Below are 16,289 nucleotides of genomic sequence, written 5' to 3' on the forward strand. Positions count from 1 at the left end.
ATTGAATTTCTCGATTTATCTAGTTTTCTCGATACCTTAGTTACCAACCACATCTTCTCGCAATCTTCGAAGTAGCTTGACCTAGGCTATAGCTTGTACCTACTCATTCCCTTGGATTCGACCCTTGACTTATCATATACTCGTATTAGGTTGGTCGAGTGTTTATAAATTTTCTTTGGCTCTAGGAAAGGGTAGAGAACGACCTACATTTTCCTCGTGTCAAATGTACTCCCTTGCATCCTTCCAACGTCAAGACGGCTCAGCTGCCTCCTTATGAGGCTGCCTGGTCTGCGTATGTTCGTATGTGGCACCCTCGGCGAACGTTCGTGTCGATGGAAAGGAGTATTCCGGGCATCCTCAGCATCGATCGCCTTACTTTGAGTTTTCTTCTGAGTGCCCTCTCCTCCTTTTCTGGGTGGCGGCTTAGAAGAAGAAGGTATCTTGCTCTCAAGCTCTTTTCGGAGCTTGCTCAAGGCGAGCTGGAGAGAACCAACAATCACTGGAGGATCCTCGGCCTCATGAAATGAGGCAGTTAGAGGATCGTTAGAGTTGATTGTTGCAATCAGATTCTCTACATGTCCTTCCTCACCAGGACCCGAATCAGTATTAGGTGTCTGACCATCTATTGCCATAACGGACAAGTATCCCCACAGACGGCGCCAAATGTTTCGGGTGTTTTTGTGATTTTCCCCTAGGACACTGGTCACGCTCTTCGGATAGACGGCCTGGACACCTGCAAAACACGAATATCCCGTTACCGGAATATTCACCTCCGATGGTCAAGTTAGTAACTGGAAATCTCAAAAGCTAGAGAGAGAAAGTATAGAGAAGTTGGAGCTGCTTTAATGCTCTATTGAATGTTATGTCACAATCCACCCCTCCCATCATAAATGATTGGGGTATTTATAGGGGTGGGGAATTGTGCATTCTTAGGGTTGTTAACCTAGAATGACATGCTTGATTGTCGGCATAATCATGTTTGGGCACGTGTCCTGATGCAGGCGCCGTTTTGCGACTTTCTCGGGATTTGGGCCTCTTGATGTAAGGAGGCCCTTTTTTCTCTTTTTCAGGTGCTCTTTGTAGGGCTTGCATACGTGTCATTTTCCTAAAGGGACACGTCTCGCCTTTCGATTGGGACATATGTTGCCCTTCGATTGGGCCACGTGTCTCTATGGGATTGGTCCACGCTTTTGGGGTAATTTTTACCCTAAACAGATGTAGAAATAAAAGTATGTTTAATTGGTTAATAAGATCAATAATTTTAATATGTTATACTTTTTTGCTATACTTTTATATCTTTGTTTCTCTACTCATGCTTTCCTCCTCCATGGAAGCTGCACAAGAACCATCATATCTCCACCTCTAAATTTTCGCAGCTTTACGCTCCGAGTTAAATGAAAACCCTAAGAAAAGATAAAGAAATTAGGGCATGGTTAACCCCAAACGGAAAAGGTTATCGTCATCCTCCATTGAAACTGCTTTATAAGAAACATTTACCCGTTTGTCTAATTGTCTTGTAGTTTTTCGTTCCTTATATTCCTCAATTGTTTTTATTTTTTAACTCCCTTCTCCTTTTCTTCTCTTAGCTAGCAGCATTACTGTCCATTGTCAATAGCAAAGTGCCATCTGATTTTGCTCCCCATCCCGTTCCTTGTTGGTTCTCAATTTAAATGTTCTTCTCTTACAATGAAGCATAGAGTTAAGTGTTTTTCTAGTTCATTTTTTTTGAAGCGACAATATGTATATGTTATAAGAGTTTATTGTAATATTTGGGGGAAATTAGGTTGATGTGATTTATGTGTCATTTAGGGGAATTGAGCAGTGAATAAAATGAAGATTATTGTTTTAGTATTTTAATTTTCAAAACAGGGTTTTTGTTGTTTTATTTTTCTTTTATTTCAGATTAGGGAATATGTTCAGCACGTAAATAAAATGAATATTTATTTTGGGGATTTTTGGATGTCCTTCGAGAGATAGACTTAAATGGTGAAAAAGTCCCGTATGAGAACCTACCAAATCACAAATATCTGGTTTGCCGAAATATTCTCTTTTGATGATCAAGTAAGTGGCTGAAAACATAAAAGGTAGAGAGCGAAAGTAGAGAAGATAGAGTGTTTTTCGGCTAGAGCCTTGAATATGTTATTGAATAAACTTGTCATATCAATTAATTATTGGGGTATTATAGTGACCTTATTTTGTATGCACTAGGGTTTCGTGCCCTAAAATGGTTATTGGCTGCACAAAACGTGTGTACAAGGTATCATGGACAATGTCGTTTTATGATGTTTCTTTTAGGATTTGGTCATTTATGGCTTTCATGGTTTTATCATCAGGTGAACTCTCTATTGTCTCGTGTCAAGCATCGTTTGGCTTTTAAGGCCTACCCGGCGGACACGTGTCACAATATAACTAGACCACTTCGCTTGGGTCACGTGGTCTTGGGTATTTTTATCTTAAATAAATATGATGTAGGTTGAATTTAAATATTTCACTTTCATTGTTCCTGTTAGGTATTTAGGTTATTCGTTGTTGTTTTATTAACCTAATTAAATCATTCATTTTCATAATTGTAAATGAATAACCAAAGATATTTGAATGCATATATGTAGTTGAAATCGATAAATTGAGAATTGAATTACAAAACGAATTACTGCAGTTGAATTGGATTAGTGTGTTAATTTGATATGTTGTTTGATTGATTTTAACTTGTAATGTTTTAGTGACATACTTAAATTTTGGTTCATGTTTTGATGTATGAATGTATTGTTGTTGAATTTGAGTTGAGTTCAGTGTTGTTGATTGAAATAGTTATATAAACACATTAGCGGAGTTAAAGTGTTTGAATTTGAACTAAGTTAATGTGGTTGAACAGAGTTAATGTGTTTAAATCTGAACTAAGTTATAGTATGTAAAAGGGTTTTTTTGGGGTTTTTTTCATATGGATTGTTGCTGTAAATGACTTGTGAAATTGTTAAGTGGTGATGTTTTTTGTTTTTTTGTTTTTTTGTTTTGTTTTTGTTTGTTATTTTTTTAATTTTTTTTTATCAAACTTTGGAGATCTGATGATTTGCTGGTGCAAGTAAGGGGAGAGAAGGAGTGAGAAGAAGGGGCAAGGAACGGTTGCAAAAGGTAAGGGTATGGTAAATTAATAGCTCGTGCCGAGGAAAACTTGGATGAAACTAATAAATCACTATTTGGAAGTGATAGTAATTTTAAACTAAGAGATCAATCAGAATATGAAACTTATACTTCAATGTGTAGCGATGATGTTAGTGTTCATTGTGATGGTTCTGATATCTTTCTTTCTTTCTTTTTTTTTTTTTTTTTTTTTGACATAAGCTTAATTAAACTATTACAAACTAGAAATAGTTCAACAGAACATATAAATGAGATAAACTAGCTCTTACAAACCAACGGAAACAAATACATAAATTTGAAAAATTCTTGTTCGAAGGGTCTTTGTTGCTTGAAAGAAACCAACTCCACCCGTCGTCGCTAGAACTAGTGAAATAGTTGATAGCTAGACGGATAGTAACTTTTGTTGTTGATGAGCCAACACTTAAAGGGTTACACAATAAACGTAGGATGTGGAGTAAAGACAAAAAGGATGGTAAAAAGGAGAATGTCAAGGCCAATAAGCGTGAAAGGAGTCCTTGTCACTCGGTATCTTGACGAGTACTTTTTGCCTTTCCTCATTTAGAGGGACATCATATTTTCTCATAATTTTTTTTTGTATCTGTTAAATTAAAAAAATAATTCATGATTGGATAAAATATATTATGAATGGATCTTGTTTTAAAGCATTTTTAAAAATGAATCTTATGATGCAAAAATTACAATTTCATTTTTTTTATATAAAAATTGTGGTGAAATTATAAATTATTCAGAGGTTTTTCAGTGTGGCAGGCACATGGTACGGCAGGGATTACTTGTAGGGTGTTACTAGTTTTGTCAGGAGTTACTTGTATTTTAGGGTTACTTATATGGGTTACTTGTATTCTGAGTAACCCCTACAACTAACCTCATACCAAACCAGTAACACCCTACAAGTAACCTTGACCAAAACCAGTAACACCCTACAAGTAACCCAAAATACAAGTAACACCTACAAGTAACACCCTGACCAAAACCAGTAACACCCTACAAGTAACCTCAGAATACAACTAACACCCTACAAGTAACCCCTGCCACACCATGTGGCCAGCCGCATATAAAAATTTGTGTAAATTATTTTATATATGTGAAAGATTTAATAGAAAACTCTAATAAAAATAACTTTTTTTTTTTAATCCTAACTATTTATCTTATATCGCTTTCATGACATCTAACGTGACATGTTTATGCATAGTTTCGCCTATGTGACGCGATACTTGGTGAGGGACTTAACACCAAGTGTTTCCGTCTCATGACCTGGCTGTGACTCAGCTTTATTTATTAGTGATATATTATACTTGTATCATATATTTATATGATATGATATTATATGATATGATATGATTAATGATTTGCTCTGACCTAATATGTGTATGGCTTTTGTGAATCTTTTTTTGTGTGAATTTTTATCAAATATGATTTATTTTAATAAAGATAAAATTTTAAAAAAACAATAATTTTAAAATTGGTGTCACATTACATAATTAGAGATATCAAATGAAATAAATCATGATTTATGTGAAATAAAACGACAGGTTAATATTCAATATGATTACATGAATATGGCTGGTTCAATTCTTTTGGGTGCATGAATTGTTTTATCATATATGATTTGTTTTAATTAATAAAATTAAATTTTAAAAATAATTGGATGACAATAATGTATGTGACACATTACATAATTGGAGATACTAATGGAAGTAAATCATAATTCATATGAAATAAAAGTGATTTGATATATATAATCAATATGATTATAAGAATGCAGCTGGTGCGAATCTTTGGGGGGAATGAACAATTTTATTCGATATAATTTCTTTCGATAAAAGAAAGATTTTCAGAAATAAAATCACAATATTGCAACCCTGATATAATTTCTTTCGATAAAAGAAAGATTTCCAGAAATAAAATCACAATTATGCAACCCTAGTCAATCCATTTGTGAAACCAATCCAGATAACGCCGCTCAAAGGTTATTCTTGTGATTCTTTCTTTCACTTGCACAAGTAATACAAATAGCGGTGCTACTTCCTCTTCCTCTCAATAGTAGTAATAGTTTATCCTCAATTCCTCATTACATTTCTTTTTGTTACATCATCGTTATTGTCTCTCTTAATTTTTTCATTCAGCTCAACAAAAGAATTATTCTCCTCATCTCATAAAAAAAGAGTACTATACTTTTCCCTTTTTTTTTTTCTTTTTTTTTTTTTGGTTTGGTTATTTCATTTCATTGCATCATCTATTTGAATGAAATTGGGTTCAAAAAGTACTGGCACCATTGTCGTCAAATCAACTGCCACCTAAAATCTCTCCTCATTCTGCCACCTTAACCTAAACCCTAACCACCACAACAACCACCTTCTCTCACTCCTCTGACCACCGCCAAAAATGCTCTGACTTCGCCGCCATAACCAGACCTTCCATTTTTTCTGTCTCCTCCGAAACTTCCATGCTTCCTGAAATGGGATCTGTTGCCCCATTTCCAGACGTCAATCTCGTACCTGACCCACGTGTCGCTCCGTCCACTCTCCCTTCAACTTCAGCCGCTGTTGTCGCGCAACCTGGTGCGACAGTGACAGCCTTCCGTCGTCCGAAGTTGGAAATCCGGGTCAAATCTGAACCTATCGATGAGCCCATTCCGGAGATTGAAACGCCGGATTTGATCCCCAGCTCGCCTCCGGCAAATGACTTTGCTCTAGAGCCGTCTCCGTCTTCGACCAACGAGGAGTCGAATGTGTACTCGGAATTCTACCGCATTTCGGAGATGTTTCATTCGGCTTTTGGGCATCGAATGCCAGGGCAAGGGGAGCTGCATCAGGCGCAGCAGCAGCCGTTGGACTCGAATTCGGGGGCAATTGTTGCTGTCCCAAGTGAGGAGAATCAGTTTTCGGCATTGGCTGTTGCTGCCCCAAATCAGCTCAGGCGTCAGCAGAAGCGGTCTAATGAGCTTGTTAGAGTTACTAACCTGAGTGTGGAGGATCAGAGGTACTTCAGGGATATTGTGAGGCGAACTCGAATGATTTACGACGCGTTGAGGATCTATACAATGACGGAGGAAGAGAGGAGGAGCGGTCCAGGGGCCGGAAGAAGAGCTCGTGGCGATTTACGGGCAGCTACGTTGATGAGGGATCGTGGGCTATGGCTTAATAGGGATAAGAGGATTGTTGGGTCGATTCCTGGAGTGTTCATTGGGGACTTGTTCTATTTTAGAATGGAGCTTTGTGTGGTTGGGTTACATGGGCAGTCACAAGCTGGAATTGATTACTTGCCTTCGAGCCAGAGTTCGAATGGTGAACCGATTGCAACGAGTATCATTGTATCTGGTGGGTATGAAGATGATGTAGATGCTGGGGATGTGTTGATTTATACAGGGCATGGCGGGCTCGATAAGCTTCACAGGATGGTCAATCACCAGAAGCTTGAAGGAGGTAATTTGGCTTTGGAAAGAAGTATGCATTATGGTATTGAAATTAGAGTGATTAGGGGTCTTAAATATGAGGGTAGTCTTACTACTAAAATTTATGTTTATGATGGTTTATATAAAGTTGTTGAGTCTTGGTTTGATGTTGGTAGATCTGGTTATGGTGTGTATAAGTTCAAGCTTATAAGAATTGAGGGTCAACCTGAAATGGGTAGTACCCTATTGAAATTGGCTCAAAGCTTGAGGACTAGGGCACTACAGGTTAGGCCTGTGGGGTATCTTAGTCTCGATCTTTCGATGAAGAAGGAGAATGTGCCCATCTTTGTTTTTAATGATATTGATGCAGATAATGATCCGTTGTACTATGATTATTGCCCCACGGCGATTTTCCCTGCTTTTGTGTATTCAGGGGGAACTATGGGGTGCAGTTGTATCACTAGTTGTCATGATGGGTGTTTGTGTGCAATGAAGAATGGAGGGGAGATTGCTTATGATAATAATGGTTTTTTGCTGAGAGGGAAACCTTTAGTATTTGAATGTAACAGCAATTGTGGTTGTCCTCCTAGTTGCCGAAATCGTGTGAGCCAAAAGGGGCTGAAGCATAGATTGGAAGTGTTTAGGTCGAGGGAAACAGGTTGGGGAGTTCGGACTTTAGACTTGATACATGCTGGTTCATTTATCTGTGAATATGCCGGGCTTATTCTTACAAGGGAGCAGGCTCAAGTTTTCTCCATGAATGGAGACACTCTTATATATCCTGGCCGATTTGCAGAAAAGTGGGCTGAATGGGGGGATCTAACCCAAATATATCCTGGTTATGTGACGCCAACATATCCCTCTATCCCTCCATTGGATATTGCCATGGATGTTTCCAAAATGCGAAATGTTGCTTGCTACATAAGCCATAGCACATGCCCCAATGTGATGGTGCAGTTGGTGCTTTATGATCATAACAACATTTTGTTTCCTCATCTTATGCTATTTGCAATGGAGAACATCCCACCGATGCGGGAACTTAGCCTTGATTATGGTGTTGCTGATGAATATACTGGAAAGCTCTCAATCTGCAACTAGATTAGTTTTTTTCTCAACTGTCCTATCTTTGGATGTGTTGCAGTGAAGTGCGTTGAGAATATGATGCAGTAAGGTAATTTTTCTATTTTCTATTTTCTTTTCCTGTCTCTAATTGGCAATAGTTATAGTTCACATGCGTGTACTATCAATCCTTTTTCATTGTTTTACAGTTTTAATTCCTGTAGTTTTGGGATGTGTATTCTGTCGAGTTGTGTTCAAGCATTTTCTCATATCTGATGGAACTTTGTCTGGAATTATAGAATATCTAAATTAATTGCACAAATAAATTTCAGGTTTGTTTATGTTGTGAATTTCATCTTGATTTGGACTTCGTGGAACGCCCAACATGCTGGTTAATTGCTGTATATTTGCTTAAGCAGTCACAAGCTTGCTTATGATTATAGCCATAATTTAATCTTCTTATTTTTATGCTTACTTCTCTATCTCCTGTCGTGTACAAAAAAGGAGAAAGGCCATATGGCTAATTGATATTACATTTGTGTATCTTTAAGGCCAATTTCTTATAATTTTATCTTTTCTTGCATCTTAAATTTTTTTTTTTTCTCATTCGTTCCTTTTTGGTGCTGCTTAACATGACACATTGATACCACATTGACTAAGTGGGGAATGTTATTATTATCTTACTTCTGACTCACTCATGACTAGCAGTAATTTCCATTGTGCAAGAACCGCAATTAGAAGCTTATGAGTTATGACGGATGATGAGCTACACTTATCAATTTGCCCCCTGTGCTGTTAAAATTTCAGTGTGAACTTTAGAATCACCTGACTCTAAATCCAAAAAATGCAAGTGTCCTGTCAGAATTGAAATGTTATAAGATCTTCAGATCCTACTCAAATAATTTTTTTAAGACCTTTGTTTGTTTGAGTCTCCTATATATGCTATGGTCATAACTCATAATGTATCTCGGATGATGACCATCATAATTCAATTTTTTTTTTTTCTGCGATGTATAGAGAGTCGTGTGAGGAAATGGCATGTAAATGTTGTCATATCCAGTAAGTTTACTTCCTCCACCTTTTTGTGCTATCATTCAGCCATATTATGAAGCACAAATAATATGATTGGTAGGCCTCAATTATCAAAATTTTAGCAGTGTGTAATTATTCAGAGTAGTATTTTGAACTTTAAAGTCCAATTGGGTATGTCAAATCAATGTCAAATTCACTTTTCATCCACATGTCTAAGATGGTTTTACGTGGCTGTTAGATTGGAAACTGCCTTTTTTCATTCACTCTCCTTTTACACTCCTTTTCCACCGGCCAAAAGTGAAGTTCAAGCCCTTGGGTTCTAGTTGCTAAGCTTATGAGCTTTCAGATTGAAATACGCTGAATAATCTGTTTGAAGAAAATGATTTTGGAGAAATTGTCTTCCAGTTTGTTTTTGATGTGAATTTTGGTCTCAAGATGGCTATCTGGTTTTGTTGATCCCTTTGCTTGAGAAAATGTAGGTTCTGAGCTATATATTTAGATTTATCCCCTGTTCCCATCTTTCTTGGGCGGTGGGCACGTTGATTTAGGAGAGAATTGTTGGTGGGCCTTTTTGAGTAATGGTGGATAAAAAAAAATTGGAGTGTATTGTTTGCTATATTTTTATTGAAATGCGAGAAAATATTGGGCCTTTGAGTAAAGATGAATAAATAATGAAGAAGTTTTACGATAGATTAAAGCTTTACAGAGTATATTATTTGGCGAACCACTGTACCCAACATAATTTGTATGAGATGTTTATTTGGGATAAATTTCAAGGGAGAAACAGGATTTATTTGGGGGAATGTAGTTGGTTTGTTGCATTTTGCTCTATGTAAATATGCTGACTTTACAAGATGCATCATGACAAACATTCCCTTAAAAATGTCTAAAATGTATAAATAAAAGCTTACAGCCATAATTTTAATACTAGAAAGCTCTCTAGATTTGTTCTCGACTGAGCTGCTCTTCTTACTAGTAACTCTTGAATGGAAAAAAGTATTTGGAATGCGACACAGCCACACCTGGACAAATCTGAAACAAAAACACTCTAAATAATCAGTAATCGATTCTGGCATAAGATATATGAAATTAAGTAATATACTTTTGAACTTTTATTATTGAACAATGGCACAAACACCGGAAATTCTGCTATCAACTGGCTGTGAAACAAGTATATGTACAAGGCAGAAACTCAAACTTGGACATGGTAATTCAGTGCCAGATCAGAATTTCGCCTTCTAACTTCAAAATTGATAATTGCATAGAGATTCTTGGTTATTAAGAATATTGTTGTTGAGTGAGTAAGGTAAGGTCAACCTCCTTACACAATACAACACAGATTTAGAATCTGGGAAGTGGGGATGTAATACTGTTGGGGTTTAATTTTATGGAATGAACGATCCTTTCTATGCATCTTTTTGAAGTGATGATTGTTGTCTTTTTGGGTAAGGATTTCACATTTTTGGGCGCATATGAAGTGGGCATGGAAACATTTGAGATTTCTTCAATAAAGAATGAAAAGAATTTGGATTGAAATCACTGTTGAAAAGATCTTAGATATTTGTTACAAGAATAGGAGTTTGAGATGAAATATCGGAAATCATAATGTGGGCACATGCTAGGATGTTTTTAGTCTGTTTTGATTGTGTAGGACTCTGATGTCGGCCTTATTGGTCATTTTAGAAGACAAAAAACCTCTATATAGAAACAATCATGTTTTCCAGTGTTTTGACACCAGACCCATGTCGTGGGCTCTCATCTAGTGGGGCAAGGGCACTGGTCTTGTACTCTTGGCGGACAAAGCTTGTGAGCACATAGCAACACAAGCAGGGAAATAAGGAGATGGATACTCTTGGTCTTAGCGACAATATTGGAGTCAAGGGTTGATCGGGGCTTGTGATGGTTTAGCAAGTCAAGGGTAGATTGGGGCTTGTGACGGCTGAGCAAGTCCAGGTGGGCACTAGCGGAACAGTCAACAGAGTTTATCTGTTTTGAGGGTCTCTTGTGATTGTATCCGTTTTGGTGCTTTAAACATGTGACAGAATAATATATATAAATAATGGCCTACAACAACACAAAAGTTTTAAAGCAATATGCAACAATGGTAGGAAGCTTAGATTTTGTTAATCTCTTGCCCCCTAAAGAGCTTTATTATGGAATTACAATGTTTCTCTAATGAATGCTGGATTGAATAAAACATAATAATTCTACCTAGAGCCTTAAAATACTTGAGGAAAAGTCCTAGAAAGCATTAAATAAGATATGTCATGTTAAAAACTTCTTCATTTTAATTTGACTGATATGCACAAGGATAATCATACTTGGAGCTTATTATATTAATTAATGATTATGTTTCATTGATGTTTATTTAATTAGCCTCAGTGTTCCACCTGTAAAGAAAATACAGAAAAATCAATTTTGTGCACCTTTAAAACAACGAAGCTAAATACTAGAATTGAGTATCAAATCTCTTGCTCTGTCAATTGTGTTCTCACAGTAAACAAAGGTTTTAAAGCATAACATTGATTCCAAGTTCACATGCTGATAGCTTACCATCAGTGATCATACAAATTTGATGGTTGTAGAAGAAACAAGCTCACATTTGCAGTCTGCTGCATAAGAGGATATAAAGATTTAAGGGGTATAATGATCAGAGAGCTAATGAGTCGGTATTCTATGTCGAGTAATCTTCAAGGACCTCTTGATTACAACTTATGAAGTTTACTGTAGGTTGTAATATATTCTAGACTCGGAGCTGCATTATTGTGCTTCCGTCTTTGCCACATCAGCAACTTACTCTTTCCTTTTTTTTTTTCCCTAACCTGAAACAATATACAATCGTGTGGAATCCTTGTCTAAATTTTATAGATTCCTGTGGCACCAGTATTTTGTATCAAATGATAAGTTCAAATTTGCTTTTTCTTTTGGGAGAAATATTCTTGAATTTCAGTGACAAAGATGGACATAGGAGTATGTTATAATTTAATATGCATTCTATGTGTTTAATGCTCTATTTCTTTTCTTTTCTTTTTTTTTTTTTTTTTTTTTTTCTTGTGAGTCCTTTATCAACATGTAGGTTTATATTCAATGTTTCCTAGACTCGGATTTGAGTGTTGTGTCCGTGACTCAAGATTTTATAAATTTTTCATATAAGGCCACTATATATTTGGGTGTCATGTCGTGTCCAGGTGTTTGAGGATCCGACATGTGACACCTGACGTGCCGTAGGCTGTATGAGTAACATTGCTTATCTTATTTATTTTAGGTTAGCGATTGTAGTGCTGTAAGTTGTTTCACATATGAATGCATGTAGAATTTTCTGTAAGTTGTTTCTCAATTATCTTAATCACGTGCATGCTTAGTCTACATGAAGCAGGCGACTAGGTGTTGTCCTAGGGTGGTGTTAAAGTGAAAGCTCGTATATTCTCAGCCGTTGGATTTATGCAGCTATATGTTGGAAGTTTGAAATCTGTGAGATTTGATTAAGCTATTATCAGGAACCTATAGATAACTCTGCTTTTGTAGATCTGTGATATTTGCAACTTAAACCTTTTGTTTCTTCATTAAGTCTCCTATTGATGCAGAGATACTGTTTCAGCTTTTTCTACTTATGGAGCAGAAGCTATAGAGCATAATTATTCAACAAGAATGTATTTGGTTATTGCTTATTTTGTTCCACAAAGATGTACATGCATCCAGTGAGTGAGATTGATTAAGCATTTCTTTTCTAACTTGGAGACTAGACCTAACCTGAGAAGTATCGTAACTTTTAATACACTAGATCTCTGTGTGTGTGTGTGTCAATAATGTGCTAAGAAAAGCTTCTTATTTGTGGCTTGAGGTCAATGATATGGTAAGAGAAGCTTCTTATTTGTGGCTTGAGGCTTTTTGGCTTTTCTTTCTTTGCTATATAAAGAATAACGTTCGTCTGCAATATTTTCTTTCTTATTTTGTTGAGGACTGTTACCGGTGTGTGAATACTAAGTAGTTGGGTGTTATTGCTTGTGATCACATGAATCTAATGACAATGAATTTGATATCATGCAAAAGATGTGTATGTTTCATTGTTGGAGGTGGTTGGGTGTCTTCTGTTGTCATGTCATCCTAGGTTGCTCTTGAGTGATAGAATCATATAATCAGTGACTATTAGCATTAACAATTGTTCTGGTATTACTTTAGTGAATGGGTTACAGTGGGATTAAATTTTTGGCCAGCTACATGTATTAGTAGACTTTGAATGCAGTTTGTTAGTTCTATGACATGATTTGTGTTCATGATAAACAACATTTTTTGGACAGTTGTGAATCCATGCATGTCATCATAGTATGTACTAAACGGGCATTTTGGATTGTTTATCTTTAGTATGTTGTCATAATAAATGATAGCTAATATCTGTGTCATTTATTTGCAGATCTACCTGGGTTTATTGGTCCTTTACATCACACAATTTTGTTCAAATTTCCGGCAGTCGTCTTTTGCAATGTAAGATGGAAGACTTGACATGCCATTGGTTCACCAAGATGTTGTTTGGAATTTGGTTCTGCCACAATAGGTATACCTACCAATTTTTATTGATTTGGATGTTGTGGAGATGCCAAAACCAGTGATGGAATTTCGGAGAGTTGACGGAAATGGAGCTTCAGCAATTAAAATTGCAGTGCAACTTAGTTTCTCACTGGAGATTGTTGCCTTTGCTGCACTACAATTCTCGAGGTAGTCATACTTACCCCTTTTAACAGCTTGTTTCAACCTAAGCAGAAATGTTTGTAGGCTGATAAGCAGGATTGTAATTCAGTGTGTCGGCTGTATATATGATGTTAAGATTGCACAAGTGCGTGTACAGTTAGTGATTGTGTTTATGCTTGGGGTTAGGTGGTTCGATTAGTTCCTCTGCTTAAAGGGGTGCTCCATTTATTTTGTCATCAGATGTGTAGGCGCAGGTCCTTGTAATTCCGGGGAGGATGTCATGTAGTACTTTGTTAAAAAAAAAATATAATCCTTCTAGATTTTAGACATTCCTTTGTCTTGATGAGTTGCTGTATATATTTGTACAAAAAAAAATGTTTATTGTGATCTTAGGCTAAATGATCCAAAAATATATCGAACTTGTTTGATGTTACAAGTTTTATTTCAGAACAATGGCTTTATTTCCATGATTTGGAAATAATTCACATTGTTTAAACCTCTTAAAAATTAGATTTCCGTAGTATTAATATTTCGTCAGATGTCCCTTGTAATAATTGTATGGTTAGTATTATGGAGTGATAATATGTTAGGAAATCTAGGAACATGTATCTAATGTTTAGAGAATTGTGATGGTTAATTTTTTGTCAGAACCTCAAGAGCATCTCTTTAAAGTGGTAGCAATCGTGGCATTTTTGCAATGTGTGCCAATCATTAACATTGATGCATTTGATTGATTACGAAAGCATGAAATATACAATCAATTAGGCTACTCAAATTTGACGACGAAATAAATAATAAATTTCTAGAATTTTTGTAAAAACTGATTCTTAAGTACTCCGTAGTACTTTTCATTTCATGTTCTGTTATGAAAATTAGATTATTGGTGATGTTTTAAAAAAAAAGTATAAAAAAAAATAAAATAATTCTACATTTCATATTACTTGCAGCATAATAGTTTTAGTAATTTTGTACACATTTTAAGGAAGAGATTTGAGGATGTAAATGAGCAAATTCATCAAAATTAAAACACAATCTCTTTATGAGGGTGTAAAAAGGGAAATTATATGTTACACAAACTATTGGGTGCAGACTTGGGTGCAGACTTGGGTGCAGCAGTCTGCACCCAATAGTTTGTGCGGCAGCCTATTTCAACTTCATCAAATCAACAATTGCAGTAGCCCATTTCAACTTCATTAAATGAACAATCTCTAGAATCTTCAACTTCATCTTCAATTTCACCATCTTCTTCGTCAAATCAACAATGGCAGGAGTAATCATCGCAACAATCTTTTCTCTCTTCGTGGTCTACACCATAGCTCAAGCTCACACCGGAGCTCCGGCAACATCTCTGATGTCACCGCGAAGATGACAATGACTTTGTGGTCGTGGTTGGTGGTGTGGTGCGATTTGCGGTTGGTGGATGCGGTGGTTGGTGATTTGCGGTTGGTGATGCGGTGGTTGGCGATTTGCGGCGGCCGGTGGTGGAGCTTCGAACATGCAGGCTCTACAATTTCTGGGTAAGATTTTGAAAATGGCGAGATGAAGTTAGTGGTTCTAGTTGTTGATTATTTTCGCAGCAAGAGAAAAGAAAAACAGAGGAGATGGCGGTATTGTTTGGTTCTCTAATGATACAGTACATATTTAGCGCATTGTTTGGTTCTCTAATTTTATTAAGTGGTGCTGATGATGACAGTATGATGATGATGATATGATATGGTAAGGATTTGTGGATGGTGGCTTTATATGTTTGTTTGTTGCGTGATTTTATGTGTTTGTTGTTAATGAGAAACCCATTCTCGAGGAAGAGGGGGAAAGAGTAGGAGTATGTTGTTAATCATAATAACGCATATCATCCAATAAAAGTAACATATCAGCCAATTGATGTCTGATATCAATCAACATTATCGACATATCATACATGAGTAAAAATGTATCAGCCAACAAAAGAAACCTATCAACCAATAAAAGATACATATCAGCCAACAAGAGGAATATATCAGCCAACAAAAGGTACAAATCAGCCAACAGCCAACAACCAACAAATGATGCATATCAGCCAACAAAAAGATGAAATCAGCAAACAAAATCAACAGGTAAGCTAACAAAATAAACATATCAACCTACAAAATGAAACATATAAGCCAACAATTAAAATATACATATTAGCCAACAAAATAAAGATATTAGCCAAGTAAAGAAATATATTGTAATACCCAGTATTTTTATACGTATTTTAATTTAAATTGTTATTTCATAAAGTATTAAATAATTCGAAATGAATATTTATAATATTTTATTTATTTAAAAAGGTTTATTTTAATTAAAAGGTTCACTTTTATTCATTTAATACCTTTGAAAATATTTAATTTCATGATTTGGAAACTTTGGGGCATATATTTTATAAAAGGAAATTTTAAAGTCAAAGGAGTGTTTAAAGAAAGTCAAAATACTAGTTTGAATAGGAGAATGGATCATTAAGTGTAGAAATGAGAATTCAAGTTAGGAGGGTTTAGAGAGGGGGTATAAATACCCATGACATGGGCAAATTGAACCTTGCCTAAAGTGGAGAATATCCAAATATAAACTTTCTCTATCTCTCCTCTTATTTTCTCTCTCCTTTAATTTCCCCCCTCCCCTTTATTTTTACACACCACCACACACGCACCACCATAGTGATCGACCACCACCACAGTCGCCCACCGGCCGGCCACCACCACTAGCACACGCCAGCAGCTGCGGCCACCAGGCGGGCACACAGCCCAACCATGGTGGTCGTGCGCACATATTAAAAAAATATTTCTTTTTGTTTTAATCCTAATCTAGCCATGATTTAATTATTGATTTTTGGGGATTTTTATAATGTTTGATTATAAGTATTATGTATATAATTTTCAGATTAAAGTTTAAAAAGCCCTAAATTAAAAACCCTAGGTTTCTAAATTTATGATTACTGATGGAAATT

General features: G+C 36.1%; 1 pseudogene across 3 annotated transcripts; it reads left to right on the top strand.

Annotated features, from left to right (window-relative positions):
• Nucleotides 1-5,373: 5,373 nt before the first annotated feature.
• On the top strand, nucleotides 5,374-15,007 carry LOC145583126 (histone-lysine N-methyltransferase family member SUVH2 pseudogene; annotated as a pseudogene). 3 transcript variants are annotated; one of them, XR_014100061.1, is made up of 3 exons: nucleotides 5,374-7,721; nucleotides 13,053-13,354; nucleotides 14,596-15,007. The product of XR_014100061.1 is annotated as a histone-lysine N-methyltransferase family member SUVH2 pseudogene, transcript variant X2 (transcript). The 3 variants fall into 3 exon arrangements; XR_014100060.1 differs by lacking the exon at nucleotides 14,596-15,007 and having other exon boundaries at nucleotides 13,053-13,839; XR_014100062.1 differs by lacking the exons at nucleotides 13,053-13,354; nucleotides 14,596-15,007 and adding an exon at nucleotides 7,942-8,476.
• Nucleotides 15,008-16,289: the final 1,282 nt, after the last annotated feature.

Source organism: Chenopodium album, chromosome 15 (assembly GCF_948465745.1).
Source record: "Chenopodium album chromosome 15, dcCheAlbu1.1, whole genome shotgun sequence".
NCBI classification, from domain to species: domain Eukaryota; kingdom Viridiplantae; phylum Streptophyta; class Magnoliopsida; order Caryophyllales; family Amaranthaceae; genus Chenopodium; species Chenopodium album.